Below are 23,434 nucleotides of genomic sequence, written 5' to 3' on the forward strand. Positions count from 1 at the left end.
CTTCTGGACCAGCCAACCTGCTCTTTTACAATACACCTCCTCATTGGATCCAGCTGTGGCCTATTAAGGGCAGTCTTGTTCTTAATGCTTGATAATTAGCACAGCTGTAACTCCTTAGGGGTGAGATTACCTTCACCACTATCTCTATTCTCCTACCTTCTATCTATCCGCAGGCTAGGATTATATGATGTGCAGCGCAAAGGACCAAAAGATGCCAAAATTATGATCACAGATGCTGCAAAGGCAGGGAAAAAAGTCGAGGAGGGAGACACGACTTGCAGGGGAAGATATGAGAGCCATGGCATGGTTACTGAAGGAAAAAAAAAAAAAATTGCAAATTTAGTGACTACATTAAAATAGACCAGGATTCCATGAGGTTCAGTGCAAAAGACCAAAAGATGCCAAAACTATGATCACAGATGCTGCAAGAGCAGAGGAAAAAGTTAAGGAGGATGACACAACTTGGAGGGGAAGATATGAGAGCCATGGCAGGGATACTGGGAAAAAAAAAAAATCTTCGCCAAGCTCAAACCCATCAAAAGGCATGGCATGCTGTCAAGTGCTGGAACTTGGTCCAAAGATTGCCCAATTGATTCCCATTGAAATCGCAAGATTTCGTTTCCCTTCCCGAAAGGAAATGAAATTTCCTTTCGGGAAGGGAAACGAAATCTTGCGACCCTGAAAAGAAAGGCTTACAAACGCCCTGGAAAGGAGATATGATCAAATGAATTGAGGCTGAAAAAAATCCCAATACCCAGCAAATTGGGATATTTAGTGACTACAAGGAAATGGTGTGGGAGGAAATGTGGTGCAGTGCAAGGGACCAAAAGATGCCAAAACTAAGCACACAGATGCTGCAGTATCACGGCAAAAAGTTAAGGAAGAAGACACAACTTGGAGGGGAAGATGGAGAAAAGTAAGGATGGTGAAGAGTATTCATTGTGCCATGTCCAGAAAGTCAGGACAAAACCTGTAGGTATTACTGGCAGAGCAGGCACAATAAGAAAATTCAGGAAGAGTGGGCAGGTGCAGGGAGGTAAAGGGGGTTTCTACAGCCATGTCATTTGGGATGGGAAGCTGGGGGAGAAGAATTTTGTGCTGCTAAGGTGGGGATTGTGAAGTAGGTGTGGGCAGGATGTATTAGTGTAGGCAAGTTGAGAAAGGCCCCAGGATGGTGGTGCTATAGGCAAAGTTAGGAGTTATTGAATCTGACTGCAAGGAGGAGTTAAGGAAACAAGAGAAGAAAAGGAGAGTGAATTTGCCATGAAAGTGAAAGAAGGCATTAACAGGAATGTGAATGGGTCTAAAAGAAAGGTTTGTGTGGAAGCTGCTCCTCCTGCAAGAACATGCAAGGGACATGCAAGAGCTCACAGTTACAGAGAGGTCAGAATAGCAGTGCAGATGAAAATATCCTTCTCAGTAAAGTGGTTACTGTGATGGGAAACTGGGATGAGTCTGCCAGAGGAAGGACTGACAAAGGGTGGTGGCCTTCACTGGCAAGGCCTGCAGAGCTGATGTGAGGAGCAGACAACAAGCCCAGCTCCTGGAGCAGACTGGGCTGGAGGTTCACCAGGGAGGATCTGGTTGGAGTCACCACTGGATTTGTTAGCTGCTCCTCAGAGAAGAAAATGGTAAGGAGGAGCTTGGAAATAGATCCTGGGTAGCTGGACAGGCACTATCAGTTATCCTGGGAGGTGAAGCATGAAGCAACAGGTTTTTGGAAATGAGATGTGGCTAAAAGAGAGCTGAGAACACCTTCCCCAGATGGGGAAAGGGCTGGGAGAACTACTCCGGGGCTTTAAGGAAATGAACCTAGGAGCTCCCCCAGGAGGGAGTTAAGAGAACATCTGGTGATGGCCTGGAGTTTTGTGGGGTTTCCCTCCATCCCTGTGACTGGTGGCCCCATGGTGTCTTCCCAGTGACTCAGAGAATTTCCCAAGGCCCTGCTGAGAGCTCTCCCTGCATGCATCAAAACTGGTTTGTGGTTGGTTTCCTTTGAGCATCAAAACTGCAAAAGAAATTTTCTAGCTCCTTTCTGTTGGGAAAATGGAGCAGTCACTGGGAAAGCACATGTCAGATGGGAACTGGGTTGTCTGTCTGTCTGTCTGCCAGCTTGTGTGTCCCCAGGCACAACCTCCTGGATGGTTGGATCCTAACACCTACAGCCAGGGCTGTCACCCCCCTGTCACCTTGCCAGGGTCACAATTCCAGGTCTGAAAAGCTACATGAGAATGTAGCATTTGGTGGTAAAGATAACTTCCAATACTTAAAAGTAAAAACTCTAATTTTATTTTACCTCTTAAAAGTAGAAATTTTACCTCTTCAGTGCTTTGCTACTTTACTTCTTTACTGCTCGTGGATAATCACAGCTCTTCTCTCCTCATGAACATGTATTTGTTTCCACATGTTCAAAAGATTCCCACAGATGGAGAAGCCCAGCTTTGCCCGGGAAGCCACTGGGGAGGAAACCTCATACTGGGCCAGGAGCAGCTCAACAGAGCTGCCTGCTGCTGCCATCAAGCTTATTTTCATTTTTTCCTTGGCTGTTTATTACAGAGACCCCTCAGTGGGGGGAGCCCATGCACACTCTTGGTGTGTGAGCACCGAGCTGGTGCTCATTTACATTTACATTCGTGTTGTGTCAGCCTGGCTGCCTTAATAAATACGCTCAAATGCTTGTTGCCCGTGCTGAGATTCTCTTGTCCCTGCATGACTGAAGGGATCTCACACACTTCCATGCAGAGGACTCAGAGGTGGCACAGAAAAGTCATAACAATGTATTAACCCAAAGAGAACCCTCCACAGCTTGTGCAGTCAGGGACAGCTTCTTGTTTTTTCTTGAGTCACTCATTGTAAAACTATTCAAGCTACTCAGGCACAGAGAAAGTTATCAAGGAGTTTAAAAGAGGCAGATTCAGGCATGCCTTGGCTGTTCAGGCTGCACATCCAACCTTTCTGCTCGTAGATGGAATGTAGCTGTTTCCATGTTGAAAAAATAACATGACTAAGATGTAGTGTGTTTGAATAATAAAGCAGCCCAGTCTGGGCCTCACTGAGTGTGAAAGCAAGACTCAGCTTGCAACATGTGGCTTCGAAGCCTCTGATTGCTTGGTGATGTTTTGTCTGAGCTTCTCAAACCATAGGAATTCAGGAATAGCCTGGCCAACTCTACAAATACTGTTCCTGCAGAATGGATGTCATCTTCCAGGCACAGAATCATGGAATGGTTTGGGTTGGAAGAGACCTTAAAGATCATCTTGTTTTAACCCCCTGCCATGGGCAGGGACACTTTTCCCTACAGCAGCTTGCTGAAAGCCCCATCCAGCTTGGAATGGGCACTCCTGAGTCATCAGTCTGTCCCCTTGATCCACTCCTCACAGCCACAACTCCTCTTGGCTATGCCTGCCTGGATGACCTTGGTCCACCTTGACCAGAAAAAGGTCTGAGAGTGTGGGTACAGGCAGCAAAGTCAGGGAGGCCCCTGTGAGCTTCAGGCTGCAAAAGTGGAGCACAGAGAAAGCGTTCATGTGCCTCTGTGGCTGTGGCTTGAGCCAACAATGGGAAAAATGTGGGGAAGAGCAGTGCCAGCATTTAGACTTTGAGGCCTTTGTTGTTCTACCCAGGTGCTTTGAAAAGGGTAGATAACACTCAGTTTCACTGCCTGGGTTATTCACCTTCTTTCATTTGTGTTTTCAAGGAAAGAAACATTAAGATCACAAATTTAAAAGAATACCCCAAAGCCTACAAAGCTGTGAATGATTCTAAGAGTCACTTTCTGCTGTCATTTCAAAGTTTTTGGACAGAGCATTCTTGGGGAGCAGTAGCTTCATTTGAGTGATTGACACCTGTCATGTTAAAAATGTGGACTGGTGAGGACTCCATTTCCAAGGATGGAAACTATTCCCCTGGCCCAGAGATGAGCTTAAAATCACAACCAGGCACTACCTTCCCATGGTTTGTCCTAAATTTTTAGAGCTGGTACATGGTCTCATCCCACCCAAGATTTTATAGAGACTTTGTTTTCCCCAACTCAGTTAATATATTTTTCCTAAACTACCACTAACACCCCCATAAATTAATAAATAAATAAATCATCCTGCATCCCAAAAGCAGATCAATTATTCAAGGTGCTTCCTGGGTATGAAATCTCTGGAGCAGCAACATTTAAGAGGCTGTGGATCAACTACTTTGCAGTGTCATGAAAATTTCATGCTCTCTTGGCAAGGAAGTTAGTGAGTCAGGCAAACGAGCTCCTGTGCTGTCTCCCTGACCTGGATACAGGCATACACAGTTTCAGATTACAGCTCTGTGTGTGTGGCTGAGAGAAGAGGAGCCCAAGTGCATTTAGGCCTTTGACATCCAAGGGGTCCAAGTTTCAGATGTGCAACACTACTAAACATGTTTTGAAAATTTCAGCCCTGGTGACCCTAAAAAAAAAAAAAAAGGCAATAATGGTAAGAAAAAACTGAAAAAACTGCCTTACAGATGGACTGTTGGTTTCTAAATGCAAAGGTTCAAGTCAGGCACAGAACATGTACCCTTTATTGGCCTGCTGGCACTGACTCCTGCTCCTGGCCATGACTGCTACAGCCTCGAGGCTGCCTGTCTCACCAGGTCTGCAAAGTGTGGCTGGAGGTGGAAAAGAAGCAGAAACAGAAAATGCGTCAATTGGTTGCTATAATGCTGAAATTTAAAAAAAAGCCAAGTGTGGGGAAAATGAGAGAAAAGAAAAGAACAGTAGACCCAGAAGGCAGGTTTAGCCACAGCAGAAGCAATTAGTGCAAAGTGAGAATCTGAATTTTTGAGTTGCTTACAGCTTGGTTACACCGATTTTGCAGTACTGTGTGGCTTTATTTGCCGCCCCTGACTGTCACGCTCCCTCAATCCACCTAGCAATTATCTGCTTCTCCGGGGGGCTCTGCCCGCCCGGGGATGCTGCAGCCTGGGGCTGGAGGTACCGGCTGTGGCCAGAGGATGTCACGCTAATCCCGCGGATGCTCGGCAGCCCGGAGCTCATCTCCCAGCCACCAGCACTGCAGTGGAGCTGCCTTCTGTCCTGCTGCATTAGCAGCTTCCCAAGCTCTCCTTCTCATACCAATCACACAGCACATTAGGGCTTTCAAATTGAATGAGCTCTAATAAAACCTCTCCCTGTGATATATGACCCAAGAACAGGCTATGCTGCAGGAACATTGCATTGTGTGTGCCTTTATACCTTTCCCTCCTCTCTGTTTTAACCGTATATTCCCAATCACTTTAATAGCACTTCTGCATCTTTATGTGGTGGAGTTATTGCAGGTTAACTCCAGAAAGGTAGGTAGGTGTCTAATTGTCTAAAATGGGGTGTCTGCCCCACCTAGCTGGAGTGTTTGCATTCCTGACATGCTGATAAATGCAAACCTGCCTAAACCTTGGCTTGGCTGAAATGATCATGCCTAAATCCTGCCTGATGACTTCCCAGCCCACGGAAACAAACGGGAAGTCCATCCTCCTCCTGATTTGACCAAGAGTTCACCCTCTAAACTTACAGGGTGCAAGAAGCTCTGTAAGTGGCTATATCCCATAAGCTTTCTCAGCACACCAGTGTTGTTCACTGGAAACAGATGGCACTGGTCTAAGCCCTCTCTCAGGCTGTTGAAAACACAGACTGAACTTCAATTTCCCATGTGGAGCCTCCCATGTCCTGAAAACCTGCTGTGAGCATCCAACTGTTAGATCCTCTGGGGTCTGGTCTCAAAGTCTCCCACTGAAGTTGTTCCATGTGGCATAAATAATTAAAGATTCACTGGACCAGGAAGAATTGGAAGATGGACTGTCCTTCCCCGTGGTCAGGACACTCATATGTATAATGTGGGAAAGTCAAGTTATAGGTTCCTGCTCCAGTGAACAGCTAACTAGCAGCACAAGTTGGACCAGCCCCACCAGGAGAGGCTGAGACCGCCCTTCCCGGGACCATCCAGGGCCTGCTCATTTGGGCATTTCTATGAAAAAAGGGAAAGAAAACCAAGAGCAAAATCTTCAAGCCCCTTAACTACTGGGTAAGAGGTGAGATGTCTCTGTGGGAAGGACCTGAGCTACCTCACGTGAAGCCTGGAGGATGAGTGGGATCAGAAGTGTCTGTGTCTGTCTCCAACCTCAGCTGAAGGCAGGTTCTGGTGGAAGAGCAAAACCAAAGGGCAAATCTTTAATGGTACCTCCCCAAGATACACACTGGATCCAAGTGGATAAAACTCCTGGTCACCTCACTGATGTTCTCCATGGTTTATTCTTGTGCCTTACCCAGTTAGCTCATTTCCTACAAACTTCAGCCCCTTATTTTTCTTGTACCTGTGGCAGAGGGCTGGACAGCCAAATCTGAACTGGGAGATCCCTGGGGTGGCCATGTGTTGGAATTTCAGGCTCTTTCTTGCACCAAGGTCACGGTGAATAAAACTCAGCAGACGTAGTTTTTGAAGTCTTACTCTGAAGTTTATTATCCTTATCTATTACAAACTCATGAGCTGTGAGCTCTCTCTAACAATTCGAGTAAGTGCCCTCAAATGGTGTCTGTTCAAGGATATTTAAGTCCCAATTATCCAATAAACACTTGACATCTATATTATTTATGTTTCTAACCCAATTATGGTCACCTAAGACCTGCGATGTGGACATCTTTCATCCAGTTAGAGAAAATCACCCAGATCCATGAAGAAGAAGGAAGAAGGTGCAAAAAACCATTTAATCCACACCCAAAATTCTCCATCTTGGCTCCCGTATATTACCGTACACTAAAACCCCAAATCTAAGTTTTTCATTTTGTGAGATCACACAATATTATCCAAACTACACACACACACATTGTTTCTGTGCTATCACTCAAATTTTGAAGCCTTTTCCAAGGTCTCAGGTCAAACGAGGTGTTTACTTTAGGGTTGGCACCCTTAAATTCACCCTTAAATTCACTTGTCTGCAGGTTTGCTGCTGTGCAGCACTGAACATTGTGCACATCTGAGACCCACAGGTACCACCACAGCACAGACCCAAGTCTGGTTCTGTGGTTTGCCACTGTAAGTGACACCAGTCTTTATTGTTTTTCACCTGGTATTTTCTTTAATGACCTGGCTGTGCAAGACCATCTGTGGTGATTTTATTTTAGTCTCAGATTGGGTTTGCTCATTTTGCAAAAAGAAAGGGGAAAACAAAAAGTGTTTCTTCTTGAAATAAGCCTCCAGCAAAAGTTCTCTCACTTCCCCAGTCTGTTGCAACAATTTTAGGCAGGAGGCAAGGTGTGGAAAGAGAGTATTTTCCATTTGGTATATTTGGACAGAAAGGCAAGTGCCCAGGTCTGAAGAAGAAAACTCCAGGCTAAGTTTAGAAGCTTCTATTTCAGACTTGGAAAACTTCAGGAGTATCTGAATGTATCCAGATCAGTAGTGGAATTAACGAAAAGTGTTTCTTTGCAGACCTTCCCCAAAGGATATCATTACATCACCTCAGCTGGCTGTGACACTTGGCAGAAATGAGTGGAGCTGCACAGGTGTTAAAACTCAGTAGTACACAGAAAACCAAGGCTCTCATGTAGGGTCCTTGTTAGGAAGGTTTTTAAGCACCTTTAAACATGTTTGCAATTCCCCTGATTTCAAGTCAAACTCTTTGCTTAGCACATTAAAAGGAGGAATGACTTTGCTTTGGAAGCCCTGGAGACTTCGTGGAGAAGTTGTTTGACCTCCTTGTGTCTCAATCCATCCAGAACATGAGAGTGAAAAATAAACAGCACCTCATTAAAAAAGAAATAGATAGTGTGACTGACCTGAGCTTGCCTTGGTAAATAAATTACAAAGCCATAAAACTGCTTGAGGAGCTGCTTTGCCCCTTTGAAGCAACACCCACTTCAGGCTCTCTCCAAACACCGAGCTGGGGAGAACGGTGAGGAGCTCTTATCCCTATCTGCCTGTCAAGCCCCCATACATTCTTCCTTGTCTGAGCTAAGCAGAAATTATAAACCAGTGATGAGAGGTTGCAGTAAACACCAAAAGAGACTGATTCACCTGTGAGCTTTCCCAATTGTTCTTGCCACCCAAAAGCATACCAAGGTCAGATTTTTACCTATGTCCTTCTCTGTTCCCAAAGGACTCACCTTGATAGCTCAGCTATGCAGGGTTTTAGGTGCTGCTGCTCTCAGTGCTGTTTGCTGGGATGCCCTGTGTTTCCTTGGTGAATACCAGGGTTTGTGAGGCTTGCATGAGCAGTTGGACTGGATGATGTTGGTGTTAAACTGGGTGTGTTCCAACTCTGTTCTCTTATTCTGTGAATAAGGAGCAAAATGGCCAAGGACTGCTGGGAGAAGGGTCAGAGGAGTGATCTGGGATCCTGAAGATTGAAAGAAACAGCCAACCAAAGTTTGGGACTGGTCTGGGTCTCTTTAAGCACTGAGATGACGGAGTTTGTCTTCATGAAAATCAGTGCCTCTATTTCAGAGGAAAAGTTCCATGGGTGTAAAAGCAAAAGCTGTCTCTAGAAAAGTATTTGTAGGGAGTTCACCACAGATGGGGATGGGTACTGATATAACAGGGTTGGAAGTGGGGACGGGTGATCCCCTGGCACACCCCTGCTTCAGAAACAAACCAAATGCACAGCATCTCCTCAAACAGAGCCAAATTCAGCTTCCTGCCCAGTTCTGCCTGGATTATCTGCCCATGGATTACCTTCCCATGACCTGAAACTCTCATCCTGCCCATTCCCTCATCCCTGGATAGCCTCTGTCTTTGGGAATGCAACCTGCCAGGGGTCACATGAAGAGATTACAGCCTAGACATTTAAGCTACATCAACACCTGTCCCTGTGCTGTGTCCTAAAGGCAGGATGGCAACAGGATATTTCCTCCATGTGTAAACAGAAACTTTCCTCGGGGACCATGGTCCCATCAAAGAGAAGGGGCAAACTTGCTTTTCAGTAGCTGCAGAATCAGTGCTTAACTAATGTTAATGTGGAACTGCTGATAGATACAGGTTTCTTGTCATGGCCTTTCTATGCTACCTTTAAATTCTTGTGTAATTAAAGAGAAGCAAGGAAAAAACCCCAAACCACAACAAGCACCACATTTGATTGCTCCCCCTGTGTTTAATGAAGTCCTAAAGATTAGAGAAATGTGCAGACAAGACACCTGAGCATGGCAGACCAGAGCTGGTGGGCTGTACCCAGGCTGCTGCTGGCACTGCAGGCAGCCAGTGTGGCTGCAGAGGATCTCTCAGTGATTCAGGTCATTTCTGATCCAGGACAGAGAGCCTCAGGTACAGTGAGTGGAGAGAAACAACCGTGGAACTTAGGTTAGGTACCCAAATGCCCCTTGCCCTGGACAGAAGGTGTGGTTTTGTGTGTCCTGACAGCTCCACTGCCTTCTGCTGACCCATGTGAAAAGCTCCGTCACAATCGGATGCTGCAAGACGAGGATGGAGTTTTGCCTCTGTTTTTAACCATCTAAACAGCTGTGTTTTGCTTCTGAATGAGTTTGAGATGCATTTGGAAAGCAGCTGAATGGTAATCTCTGCATTTGAGGGCAATCACATTTATTATTTGATTTCACTGCTTGGTATTGCGTGACGTTGTTCATCTTGGGGCAGGGGGGGCATTTATTGAGAGGAGTGCAGCATTCCAGACAGAAGAGTAAGTCAGATTTCCATGATACAGATGTTGTCCTACATGCAGAGCAGTGAAAGGAGCTGTTTGCTCAGGATGAATGGAAGTAACTCATCTCACAGTAACTCATCTCGGGCCAGACCCTGTGGGCTCTTGCTCAGATGGGTTTGTTGATGCTATCAGCAGCAGCAGCATACCTGCAAATGTCTCTGGGGTACAAACCTTGGCCAAGCCACCCCAGGAGCCCATGGTGTTATCCCGACACATTCTGTTTTCCAGCTCAATCTTTTTTGGGCAATCTGTGTGACTTTGTGGGCATAATCCTTCAGGTTTGTATGTGCTGAGCAATATTTAATGGGAAATCTTGGAGAGTGAGAGCCATTCAATCTGAGTGGGGACTTGGGACTGGCCATGACTTGGAAATATTGCATGTAGTTAAGATCTGCACACTCCAGTGAGATAGTTAATGTGGTTAAAATCAATGGGCTGTGCTAATTTACCTCAGCTGAAGTCTGCATTTCACATGGCTTTTCAGTACTTCCTTTAAACTCTATTAATTCCAATGTTTAATTGCAAACAAACTGGATGATGGATCAGTTAAAGAAAAATCTACTGTAAAGGGTCAAGCATTTAACCTGTACTATCTCTATGACTCCCATGCAGATCTTTCAGACCAGTTATTTGCATATGTTAAAATCTAATTAGAATTGTTCATCACATAGAACTAGGTAAGCTTTTTTTTTTTTAATGAGAGATGTAACTTCAGGGCACTATTAAATTCTAATTAAAAATCAGGCAAAAGCACCCTTTTCTTGGTGTTTGTGCCTGCAGCAACACTTTCACTGTGGTATCAAAAGCTCAGTTCATTACTTCTTAATTAATTTTGCCTTGAGAAGCTCTAAGTTCTCAGAGGAGCTGTTGGGTTTTTAGAGCATTGTCTACACAGTGTTTGCTTGTACACAGCAGCCACAATGTCATTCAGATCAGGAATCCTTACCCATTTAATCCAATTTGATACAATGTCTGCAGCCTTCCAGCTTTTGGGAACCTGAAAGATGCCTGAAGTTCACAACACAGAGGATATCCTGTCTGGAGCTACTGGTTTTGTAGGGATTATTTCATCTCCCTATTCCCAGTGTGCCCATTTTACAGTTGAAAAGGTCTGTATACAGGTTGATTTTTAAAATGTTGTTTAAATTTTTTTTTTTTTTTTAGGAAGATAATGATGACTAGAAAACTAGTCTTGCTCCTGACCCCAAAGAAATCTTGTCTGGAAGTGCTTGAACTGGCCAAGATTTTTTCTTTCCACCAGGCTCCTGGAGATGTGCATGTTTCTTTTTCAAGATAAGAATCCTGCAATCCAGATCTCCCACTGCCAATGATTCATTTCCCCTCCTGGCCTGGCTGGGTGTGCATGTGTCTGATGTGGTGAGCCAGAGCTGACCAGGAAAAAAGGTAAAAGGGTGGAGGAGAATCATCTACCCAGTCCCAGAGGACATTTTTCACTGGTTTAGGGCATTTCCACCAGGGCAGTTTTGGTGATGAACAGACCATAAATGTGCTTGGGGTTGTCTTGAACATCCCAGCATTCCTCAAATTCTGCAAGACAAGGGTTTGGCAGGAGAGTGTGAACCAAACTTGCAAATGTCCCTCTGAGCTGGGCCAAGAGGGACATCTGTAGCTGCTGTCTATGACAGGAGGGACCTGGATGATACTAAATTTTGTTAAGAACCTTTGTATTAAGCCTAGTTGGCACAAGCAGACCCTGTAACTATCAAAGGCAATAGTTCAAATTTGCCTTAATGTGTGTCCAAGTCTTCTTGCTGCAAGACACAGAGTTAGATGGGTGGGGCTGAGGGAAAAATGGATAAAAAACCAGTTTAAATTGGGGGTGGGGAAGGCTTAAAATGAGATTTTGAGGTAGTATCAGCTTCCAGCTTTCCTCTTGGAGAAAGTACACAGAAAAAAAAAGGGGTAAAATTTTAAAATATAAAGGAAAAAAAAAACCTTGGTGAGTGGATATGTGATGAGTAAGGTGCTTTTGATTCTGGGAGAAGCCCCCTTCTTTTTCCAGGTTATCTTGTCCTTTTCTTCAGCAACACTTCAAAGAAAGCTCTCCTTTTCTCTTCTCAAATGCTGATTTGGGGACAGAACAGTGTCTGGATATTTTGCTTCCCCTTTTCTCTTCTGGTGATGGTGAGGGGGCTAAGCAAGAAAACACACTGAACTGCTGATAAATGACCCTCACAGCTTTCTCCTTTCAGAGCCAGTGCTCGCTGGCACCAGCAGGAGCAGACCTCAAGGCTGAGGTCCTGAGCCCTGCCTGCCACAGCCACACTTAACTGCAGGATGGATGGATGGATGGATGGATGGATGGATGGATGGATAGATGGAACGATGGATGGTGGATGTATGGATGGATGGATGGATGATGGATGGATGGATGGATGGATGGATGGATGGATGGATGGATGGATGATGGATAGATGGATGATGGATGGATGGATGGATGGATGGATGGATGGATGGATGATGGATGGATGATGGATGGATGGATGGATGGATGGATGGATGGATGGATGATGGATGGATGGATGGATGGATGGATGGATGGATGGATGGATGGATGGATGATGGATGGATGGATGGATGGATGGATGATGGATGGAACGATGGATGGATGGATGATGGATGGATGGATGGCTCCACATCTAAGTGGTCTCATTTCATGTTGTAGAGTCCTGGAGAGGTTGAAAATCAATACCAAGTTTGGTTCATAAGCTGCAGAGTTTGATTCTCGTGCTATGTCATAGAGCATCAACACCAAGCAGCTGCCAATTGACTTGAGCATCCAGCTGAGGTCAGAAAGCTGCAGCCCAGCCTGTCTCAGGGAGAGAAGGTCATTATTTCTTCCTGTCCTCAGAAAAGAGCCAAAGCCTCAAGGTTTTGATGCTGCAGTTGTAGATGTGCTAGGTCAGCATGTAGCTGTCAGCTGTGGCCAGAGCTGTGTTGTGCCAACACAGACATGCCAGTCCTGGACAGAAGAAGCTGAAAGTTTCCTCAGTTTTGATTTTCAGGTTCATTTCACCAAATTTTTGTTACTGCCAGGCAGCAGACCTGAGCCTAATGTGCCCCAGAGATGTCTTCATTCAAATGTCAAGAACCACAAGGGATGTGGAGCTCAGAGAGAAGACAAGGGGAAGGAAGGATATGTTCTTACCTGAGACATAGGAGCAAAGCTGGCCTGGCTTTCCATGGAGGAAAAATCACAGCAGGACTGTGGTGGTTCAAAGATGGCAAGCTCCAGGGGAAAATATTGAGGCCCTTGCCTATCCCATGCAGCTGGCTAGGACAAATTTTCATTATACACTCCAGGATGGGATAGCTACCAGTAATAAGTTTATAAGGAGGCACAGAGAAAGGACTGGGCAGAGTGTGAAGAGTTGGATGTGCAACCAACAAACCTGAGCAGCACAAAGGAGAGGGATGTGCCTTACACTCAGTACACAGGAATAGCCTGAATTTCTGCCTCTGTGCCTTCCCAGAGTGACTGTTCCCACTTTGCACTGAGTGCTGATGAAAGAGGAAATACTCTTTGCTCAGGGGGCCCTGAAAAATGTTAGTGGAAATTTTGGGTGAGGAGGTGAACAAGGCTGCAGATCAGTTTTAGCAGGAATCTAAACTGTCCAGCTGTGTAGTTGAACCCACTTCTCTTCTTCTGCTGAGAACACCCAGCCATGGGGCTGTCACTGCAGTCTGTGCAAAACCTCCTGGAGGGGAAAGCAAGGCACTTGTGAATGACTTCCTAAGGGAAATGCTTGCATCCACTGAGGTTTAGCATACTTGAAAATGTACAAAAAGGAAAAATTCTTGTGTAGGACAGAGGATGGCCTGGATAAGATAAGATAAACAGTCTTGTCAGCCTCTCTGAGCCTGTTTGTTTATACGGCACATTGCATCAAGTGAGGGTATATTGGCAGCATCCTCCAGCCTGCACCTCCTCACTTGCATCTGGGCAGAAACTCCTTGAAGAGACAGAGCCAGCTGCAGAGCTGAGAGGGCAAGTGGACCTTCTTCCTCATCCCCTGCTCCCCTTCCAGTCCTTCTCCCTCTCTCACCTCCCTGCTAGCCCTCCCACCAGCTGGCCTTTGGAGTACGTGCCTCTGACCACCCTGCACTCTGTGCTCTGGGATTACCAGGAGCAAGTTTCCAAGGAATTCATTTGTCATTGCTTGCTAAATAAATGGAGTGTGATAAGAATCTGCATTCTGCTTCCGTAAGAACCTGTAGATGCTGTTGCTGGTGTCCCAGTAGTTTCTCACAAGAGTGCCCAAGTCACTCATTCTTCTCCATAAAAGGCGGAAAGGGCTGCCTGGCTCAGCTGGTGTGGTTAATTCTTGGGAGGGAGCCTCAGCACTTTCATTATCAGCACTTGCCACGAAGTGTTGGACAGGGAGGGCTCAGTAGCACAGCAGGAAAAGGGTTTCATATCTGGAAATAATCTCATGGAAGTTTCTCCTAGGCCTGAATTCTTGGCAGTAGCCTTTCATCCAAATCTCCTGAGACACCAAGGGACTTTCATCCTTTGGTAAAGCCTGGCAAGTTCTACATATTTTGAAAAGCAAATAATTTTTTTTAACTCCTTATAACAGGAACCATAAAAAGAATACATCTAGTCACTTTTTATGATGGACATAAACCAACATATTCCACAGGTGATTTCCTCAATTGTCTCCTTAGGAACAGGTTTGGCTCCAGAGCACCTGAACACCAGATCTGCAGACACCAGATTGCTGCTGAAAATATTTAGTTAGCTGCTTAAATATCTCTTCAAATTAAGCCTGTGCTGCTTTGCATGTGTTAATACATTTATTCTCATAAAATCTCTCTGAAGCAGGACTGTATTTCAAGGGTTGGGATACAAGGGCAGAATAACATAAGATCACATTTTCGGAGTAAATCCCAGCAGACTGAAAACCCTTCCCCTGCAATTTGTCCAGTGTCTGGGGATAACATCCACATCTCCATCTTCCAGACTTGGATTGTGCAGTGCCACGTGGCATCAGCTAGAGCTTATTAGCTCCAGTAGTCTTTTAATTTTTCTATTATTACATGGAGTGTTTCCATTATAGAAACACCCGGCACTGGGGAGGGAGGGGATGACTTTTGTGCTTCAAATAGGTCTTCACAAAAGGGCTAAAAAAATCCCCACAGAACACCCAAGATAACATTGTCGTCTGTAATCTTAGTAAAGCACCCAAAATGGAAAGCATTCTTGTTGTGAAACTCTCAGGTTGCTGTTTTGTTTGCTCCTTATTAAGAGTTAATAAACAAAAGTGTTTGGGTTAATTTTGTCGTGTGTACTGTGAGTTGCTAAGGAACACGGCTCCGCTCTGCCTGAGTCTCTTATTGAGACAACTGAGAGAGACATTAAAGTGCTGTAAAATAAATGGGATGGAGCATGTTAAAATGTACCAGGCTCTGGCCTGCCACTTGGAGCATTTTCTTTGTTTTGGATGTAGAAAAGCCAAAGATACAGAGTCCAGCTGACACAGCAAGGGCAAAGGTTGGGAAGTGGAAGCTGTGCAGCTTTGGCTGAGATATGATGCCTTGCTGGGCTGGGTGTGATGTGCAGCAGGAGGGCAGGCACCAAAGGGTCAGTGAGGAAATTATCACAAGATCTGGGAGGTCTATGGATAAGATTTTTGATCAGCAACAGGTGGAGAGGGCTTGGAGTCTCTGAAGGTCCTACGTGGTGGCCCATCATAGCAGGGAGGGAACATCCCATGTTGAGGTGATACAGGGGTTGCAGTCCCACCACATTTCCCTGAGGAATCCCAAAAAAAGGCTATCTCAGATGGCTTTTAGCTCCCAGCAGGGCCAGGAAGGCCAGGCTGAGAAAGGAGAAACTGGATTAAATGGTGTCTGTGTGAGCGCTCTGAGCAGAAGCCTGTGTGTCACGGAGGGCTGAGGGAAAGGCTGTGATTTTGCCCCAGCTTTCAGACAAATGGACTTCTCTTCAAAATGGTGATTATCACTGTCATAGGAATGCAAATTGAGAATCATTTTCTGCAGACAAGTACAAAAAGAGATATGGTGTGTAAGGTCTAATTTCACTCTGAAAGCAAGCAGCAGAGAACAAGACACTGAACAGCAAAAGAGATGGAGCATGTTGCTGGACTGGGAATTACCAGGGAGCACTCTTAAAGGTTTTATCACAACTCTTTTGCAGGTATTGCTCAGTTTTGAAGAAATCCTAATCTGGATTAGAGAATTTCCATCATTCAAAGTGATGTTAGCAGCAGAGTAGTTTGCCTCTGCCTCATTCTCCTCCCAGGACAGGTTTTCCTCAAGAAAGAGGTACATGTACTTGGGCTGAGGATACTAAAGGAATAACTGTACACATGTTTCTTAGGACCTTTTCTATTCCAGGACTGGAGATACAGTCTGAATAAAGCAAATCAAGTTAGAAGAGTCTTAGATAGGTCCATTTGTAGGGTGAGCCACAAGTTTTCAGAATGACAATTTCAATGCTAACACTCACATGTTCAGGGTACAGCTTTTCAAATGGGAATTTTCCCCTTGAATTCAGTGACTTTAGATAGTATCAATTCTCCTGCAAATTGAGCAGGGGTTAGAGGAGATGGGAGAGAAAAGAAATCCAGGAATACCAATACCAAGGAATACCAATCAGCCAGACAGATGCTGGAGGAATGTGAGCAGTGCAAGTTTCAAACTTTCAGGACTTCCCAGATTTCTCAGGGCTAAACTAACACTTGTCAGTGTGGAAAAAAAAACCAAAAACCAAAAACCAAACCCATCCCACAACTTCAAAACTTTCCATTTTGATGAAGAGTGGATGATAACTGCTCAGTTTAGGAATCAAATGACCTCTTTCAATACATACCTAGGTCTGTTTCCTTCCAGTAGCCAACCAGACAACCTCCAAGTGCCCACAGACATGACAGCAGAGAGCTCCTCACAGCCTCTGGAGTTATGGTTAAAAGCACCAGGCTGGAACTTCCCAAGGTCCCACCAAGAATGCTTTAAAAGACACATTTATGGAGCTCATTTATGGCTTCTGCAAGCAGAGGCTGGGCAGGATGCATTTCAAACAGATTATGTGTGGAACACATATAGATGATACATATCCAGTCTGTTTTATTCTGCCTGCAGTGCCTGACATAGCACTGTCTGGCAATGAATCACACACATTCAAACAGTCCAGCATGCCACAGATTTAAACATGTAAGTGCCATTTCCTATTGTCCCCAGTCCAAGGGGCTGGTGGAACACCATGTTAAATAATAGGGCTGCTATTAATAAAGGTGGAGAGTCTGTGTTCAGCACTGCTACATGACAAAACACATCCCTGAGGCCAAGGTTCTCTTCTGCTGACACAGGCAGCTAAATCCAGCTGTGCTGGAGCTGCAAACATGCTTTTCAACCTCGCTGGAGACCCTCTAGAAATACTGAGGTGATTAAGACAAGACAGAACAATATGACTAATGCAAACCAGGAACCCACGCTGCTTCTTAAAAATGCTGTTGTGGGTATTTTTGCTGGTGGAAGGCAGGCCAAGTTACTGGAACTGCCTCAAGAGGTTGCCTTATTTGTATGAAATTGGCTCTGCCAAATGAATGCTTATTCCGGGGAATACATAGGCACCCTCAGATCTCAGAAGGAGGGGAGATGGGGGACACCTATTTTAAAGAGAAGCATCTTGGGAAAGTGGCAAACAGAGCAGGCTGAGACAGTGAGGTGTCAGGGCATGGGCAGCAGACCTGCCACCTTGCAGCAGCAGGAGGAAGCGTGAGTGACACAAAGCAGGGCAGCCAGAGGGTTGTTTGAGTGCTGCACAGCCAGCCCAAGGTGTCAGGTGGATTAGAGATACTCCTGATTGCATGAGTATTTTAAAATTGCCTGAGTATTTTAAAATACATTGCATGAATGTTTTAAAATTAATTCTATTTTGACCTGGAAGGGCGGATTTGGTGTCATGTGTTGCCAAAGCTGAACTTCCCCAGACCGACTGTGGCTGTGCAAGTGATGAACTGGACCTGCTAGCAGGAGCCAGGAAAACAACCTTGAGAGAAACTGAGGCCCAGCTTCATTTCACTTGGCTGTAAGGACTTAACTGAGTGCCTGAGCACCACTGCATCCTCCAAAGAGAGGCAATGGGAGACACCCAATCCCCACCTCAGTTATGCTTTGGGGTTGTCTGTCTCCTTCAAAGTTGCTTTCTGGTGCTTGGTGTTGTGAAGAATGAACCCAGTCCTGAGCAGCACCTGAGACCACCCAAGGAAGGTTCCTCTCCTCCTCTGGGAGCATGGTGTCTCTCCTAGCTCTTGGCTTCTGCCACTTTTCTACCTATCTTGACTTTCACTGCATCCCGACCTTGCTCTGTGCGGGAACTCCTTGACACCCAATCTCCCTCCCAAAAAGCAGACTGAGGAATGGTAACACTGAGCCTTTGAAAGTCTGACATTTCAAAGTCAGCTTTTCCTCCCTCACTATCACAGAGAGAGTAAGAAGCTGCCACATCCTTCCCAAGTTTTGCTTCCCCAGACAATGGGGATGCTGGTTTGCTTCTTCACCCTGTCCTCATGGTTGCTTGCCACTGCAGTTGATCCCACCCACCTGGTGCAGATAGGTCACACAGGAAAAAATTCATTTAAATTAGGGCTTGAATCATGTTTTAAATGGCATGTAGGCCTCTCAAGAGTCTTTGTGAGACCAATTGAATCTCAATTCATTGAAAGTTTCTTTCTGAGAGAACGAGAGAATTGAATGGGGCTGTGCTCTGCTACGTGGTGCTGAGGTTGATATGGCAACAAAGGTTCTAAAAATGATGAGAGGCAAATGATATTCTCCTGTGTTATAAATAGCTGTGTCAAGTTGTTATGGAAACTGTCAAGTAAACTGGGTTAAGAAGGGCTACTTTTCCTGCTCTCTTTTGCCAAGGCTTTCTGAAACAGTCTGTGCCAGCACAGTATGAGGAGGAACTACAAAAGCTGGGCAATGCATTGATCAGAGTCTCTAAAAACAAGGTGGGATGGCATCACAGCCTCTGTCCTTAGAGGCTGGGACTTCAAATGGCATTGCTGTACCTGCTGTGTTCCTCATGACCAGATCATGATGTGGTCTCATCAGAATCGCCTCCTGGAGATCAGGGCCTTGATGCTCTGTGAAGACACAATTGTGTGGGCAGCTTTTTTCCCTGAAGTCTCAGAGAAAACACTCAGGTGGGTGAATGCCAGATGGAACTGCAGTCACAGCTGTGCATACAGTAAAACACTTTTGGGGCAGGCAGGTGGAAGAAGCTTCCACCAAGATTAAAAGTGCAGTTCAGAGGGTTTTGAAACCAATGTACCAGCTGTGAACTGGAGGGGGCATCATGTATCCTTTGATGGGAATATAAAAAAGGTGACAATCAAAGCAAAAATGTTGAATTGCACCTTGGGCACCAACCTTTTGTCTTAAAGGTATTCCAGCAGCAGACAGACCCAAAACACCCAAATCCTCTCTGAAGGAGCCTTCTATTCTTCAGCTGAAAGGTTGCTTTGACATCTTGTTTTCAGCCCCAGTCCCTTTTGTGAGCTGCACAGAGGCATCACTTAGGTTAACCTCCCCTTGTGAGATGCCCACTGTGTTGCATTGTCAGAGGGGTGATTTTGAGATAACACACTTGTTCTTGACTCATTTTATGTCCTGAGGAATTTTCCAGTAATGAAGCACAATTTGATGTCTTTGAAAGATACCAGGCAGGTAAATGAACAACTCACCTATTAGTGCTGCCCTGTTATTGTCACTGCATCTGTCCAAGGCCATAATTCAAGCAGTACAGCTGCTTATGATATGCACAGCCTTCTTATCTTCATTTCCACAGATACAGTTATCTGGCACCTATCCCTCTCAACACGATCAAGATTAGACTCAGAGGGAATGAGGTTGTTGAAAGGTCTGCCTTTCATATTTCCAAAGACATGATAGCACCGAGAATTTTGAAAGGGTATTCCTGAGCTGATGTACAGTGGGTATTCAATACCTATAAAAAGCTCTCTGTCATACATTCAATACACCTTTCCAGGGCTTAGCAGTCAGCATGTGGAGTTATGCCACAAGGGGTTAGTGGAATGTACTTTGTTCCTGTGTATAAATAGCTGGCTTTTAATAAAGAACATTCAAAAGTATGCAGAAGCAGACAGGATGTTAAGGCTGAGAAATCCTTTTCCTCTGGAGCTGTGCAAAAAAAAAAAATTATATAAAAATTCACACATGCAGAGGAAAGAAAGTAAAACACAGTGAATTGGCTTGGTGCCAGCATTTTCCTCCCTTTTTTGAAAGGGAGAAAAAAAAAGGACAAAAAAAGTTCACCTTTGTCTCTGGCAGCAAATTTTTGCTTTTATCCCTTCAGTGAAGAAAAATTGCCATTTTCTTGGCAAAAGAATAGAATATGTGCACAATGGGGCAAGGCTGTGTGTGACACAGGGGTCAAACGGTAAAAACTGTGCCCTGCAAATCATTTTTGAAAGGTGAATAAGTTCCATCACTCTCATTCTGGGATGGAGCTCCCATGCAGAAGAACCTGACAGAGCTCCTGGCCAGGAGCAAGAGGCTTTGCTCATGTCACACTGAGGAGGAACCTCAGCTGAGGACAAGGAGGAATCTGTGGTTGAATTGAGGGGTGCAAGCACAGTGGTCAGTCCTTCTGCATCCCAGGTGTCCATCTGTCTTGACCATTTCAATCATAAGGACCTCAGATGATGGACTCTGTCTGGGCATGTTTGTGGTAGTGATCTCTGACTCCTACAGAGTGTAAAAATATGAATAAGTAATGAGGAGTGATAAGGAACAGATGCAGTGGAGATGGGCAGCAGTAAAAAGACAGATTGATAATGCAAATATTCCTACTGAGCAGTAAAGGTTTCAGAAGGGAAGAGGAGAGGATCAAACAGGAGAAAGGTCAAAGCACCTGATTATGGGAGCTACCTGAGAGATTATGTCCAAAAGATGAAAGCTCAGAAACTCTGTCTACCAAAGTTTAAACTTTCTATTCCTGACTTATTCCTGACTATAAAAATGGGGAAGACTGTTAGAACTGGTGCCACACTTCCAGATGAGGACAGCTGAAAACAAAGCAGAAGCAGAGCTACGAAATTGAACCAAGCATTCCTGTTTCCTGTGGTTTTTTCAGGTTGTTTTAAGGGAGACTGCAGTGAAAGAGGAACTTGGTGACAATTTCTCAGAAGTCATACAACTCTTGAGCAGCTCCTGGGGAAAAGAAGCAAGCTGAACACCCCCTGCATCTCAGGGCACCATGTAGTGATTTTCCAGTCCTTTCCAATTGCTTCACAATGCGTAGGCTGAGCAGCGATTGGGAGCCCTTACATTTTAATGCCAAGTTTCAGAAAGATCTTTCTCGATGTCTACTCCACCTTTGTTTCCTCTTTTCTTTGTGGTTTGGGTCTACCTAGACTCAGAAGTCAAAGAAAAGTGGATGGGCTGACTCACTTTTTGCAGACTTTGCTCTTGAACAGCTTCAGACATTTTTCATTCATTCCAATCCTCCTTGGAGGCATTAATAATATTTTTGCTTTTTTTTTTTTCCCCACAGCCTTAGATATACATACATCGCACTATCAGACGGGGTAATAATAAGCATTAAAGGAGTGTGCTTGTTCATGTCTCCTAAGTGATGTCAGACAAAAATGTACCTTCAGCTCAGCTCTCTGTAATTCTGCAGCCACTGCTCATGGCAGCATCTCTCCTGCTCCCTGAGCTCTATCCGTTTCTTAATTTCATGCTCTTCCTCATGTGTGCCTGAGATCAGGATGCATGTTCCACTTTCCTACTGCCTTTATTCCCACTCAGCCAATCTCATTTAGCTTTTTTTTTTTTTTCCCCTGAACCCAATCTGTTATCAACTATGTTCTTGAGCATGTGATCTACTATCCCATACACCCAGGGAAAGCTGGCCCATGGTCCTTGCTGTGTTTTTGCCTGCTGGGAGCTAAAATTTCCTTGTTGAGTCCTCCCAGGAGATACAGTACCTTTCAGAAATATTGTTCCCTTTTTTCTTGTTCCCAACAGTGGAAATGCTTTACATACTTTGCAGATGTGTAAGGCTGTTACGTAAAGCATCACAAGAAGACAAGAGCCCTTGCAAATAATAAAACTGCAGGCTAGTTGAAACCAGCCCCCTTATATCATTTTTCTTAACGAAATGTAAATCTACACCCACACAAACTATGCGTGCTCGGAGCAAAACAGTATTCCACATTCTGTGGCCAGGAGGGAGCTGCTGGAGGGGCAGCTGCCTCCCAGGCTCCTGCTGCACGGAGCTCCTGCTGCATTCCCACCCCAGGCTGGGCCAGCCTGGCCATCGGCACGGGTGCTGCCAGAGGCACTGAGGCCAGGAAGTGACTTGCCCATCCATAACTCACCCCAGCCTTCCTTGAGGATCTTCCTTCCCCTTTGGGCTCTGCAGATGTGGACTGGAAAGTGCTCAGCTTGTTTTCCCTCCAAGAAGTCTTCCATGTGTCCAGGCAAACTTCCCAAGCAAACATGGGCACGAGCACAAAAACAGGAGTGGTGTCCATCCAGCCCATGTTCATCCTGGACCTTTTCCATCTGGGTCTTGTGCCCTCTTCCCTCCTACACAGCACCAGAGCTGCCCCATTTTCACACTAACTTTCTTTTCCACCATGCATAGGCCTGATTTAAATATGGAATAAAAATAATAACCCTACCTTCCACCACTCCCTCCAGAAAAGTAAAGGCATGCCAATCTTGGAGCAACACTTAAGTGGGCATCTCAAAATCACTGCCAAAGAAGTGACAGGGCAACCTGCAGGATGAGACATTTCTCAATATAATATCCAGGAAACTGTTTAATGTGACTAGCTTCAATCAAATTAATTGTCTATTATTCAATTAAAAATAAGGAAGTAAAGAGACAAAACCTTATTTAATTTCTTTCTGTCATCAGCCAATGTAATCTTCAGTTTAATGAACCTGATGGGTTGTCTTCACATGAATAAAGAATTTTTCCTCAGGCCACATACTCCAGTCTTCACTGGGGGCTGGGAAATCTCAGTTCCATTAACAAAGGAGAAGTCCAAAGGTGCTGCTCTGCAGATGGGATGGGACAATTCCCCATGCTATTAAAGTGCCTTAACTGGAAAAGGTGCAGTTGGGCTTGCAAAGGGACGACATACTCCATTTTCTGAGAAAAATTAGTTATTTTTTTCACATATATTTGGTGACAATTCATTTCCTCTCCTCTCCTCTTCCCAGAGGTTTTATATGCAGCTGTTTCATAATTTGCTGTCAGATCCCAGGAAGTGCAGAACAGACACAGACAGAAGCTCAAGAAGAAATTCTTCCACTGAACAAGGATATGTTGGCTCCAACCTGGTATCCAGGAAAACTGCACAGGAACAGTGCACAGGGAACCTGGAAGAGGAACACAGGCTGCATGCAAACTGCTTCTCTGCTTCTCCCACCTCTGGACAACAACTGAGGGTCAGGGTTAGTTTCCCTGGTATTATAATCCTTGAGGCAGCATTAGAAAGCCTCACCTGTGTAGTTTTGCCCCGTGTGATCCCCAGCCAAGTCCCTTTCTCTAACAGAACTAGAGAACATAATTTGACCTGCACCTCTGTGTTTCCTGCACCTACATAAAATGTTTATGGTCCAGTTGGAGAAGATGAAGTTCAACAAATGGTCAATTAAATTAGACTGGAAAAGGGACAGCCAGGAACAGGGAAGATAAGGAAGGGCTCTACTGGACATGGTAGCCCAGGGTATCCCAGCT

Source organism: Passer domesticus, chromosome 6 (genome assembly GCF_036417665.1).
Source record: "Passer domesticus isolate bPasDom1 chromosome 6, bPasDom1.hap1, whole genome shotgun sequence".
Classification (NCBI taxonomy): Eukaryota; Metazoa; Chordata; class Aves; order Passeriformes; family Passeridae; genus Passer; species Passer domesticus.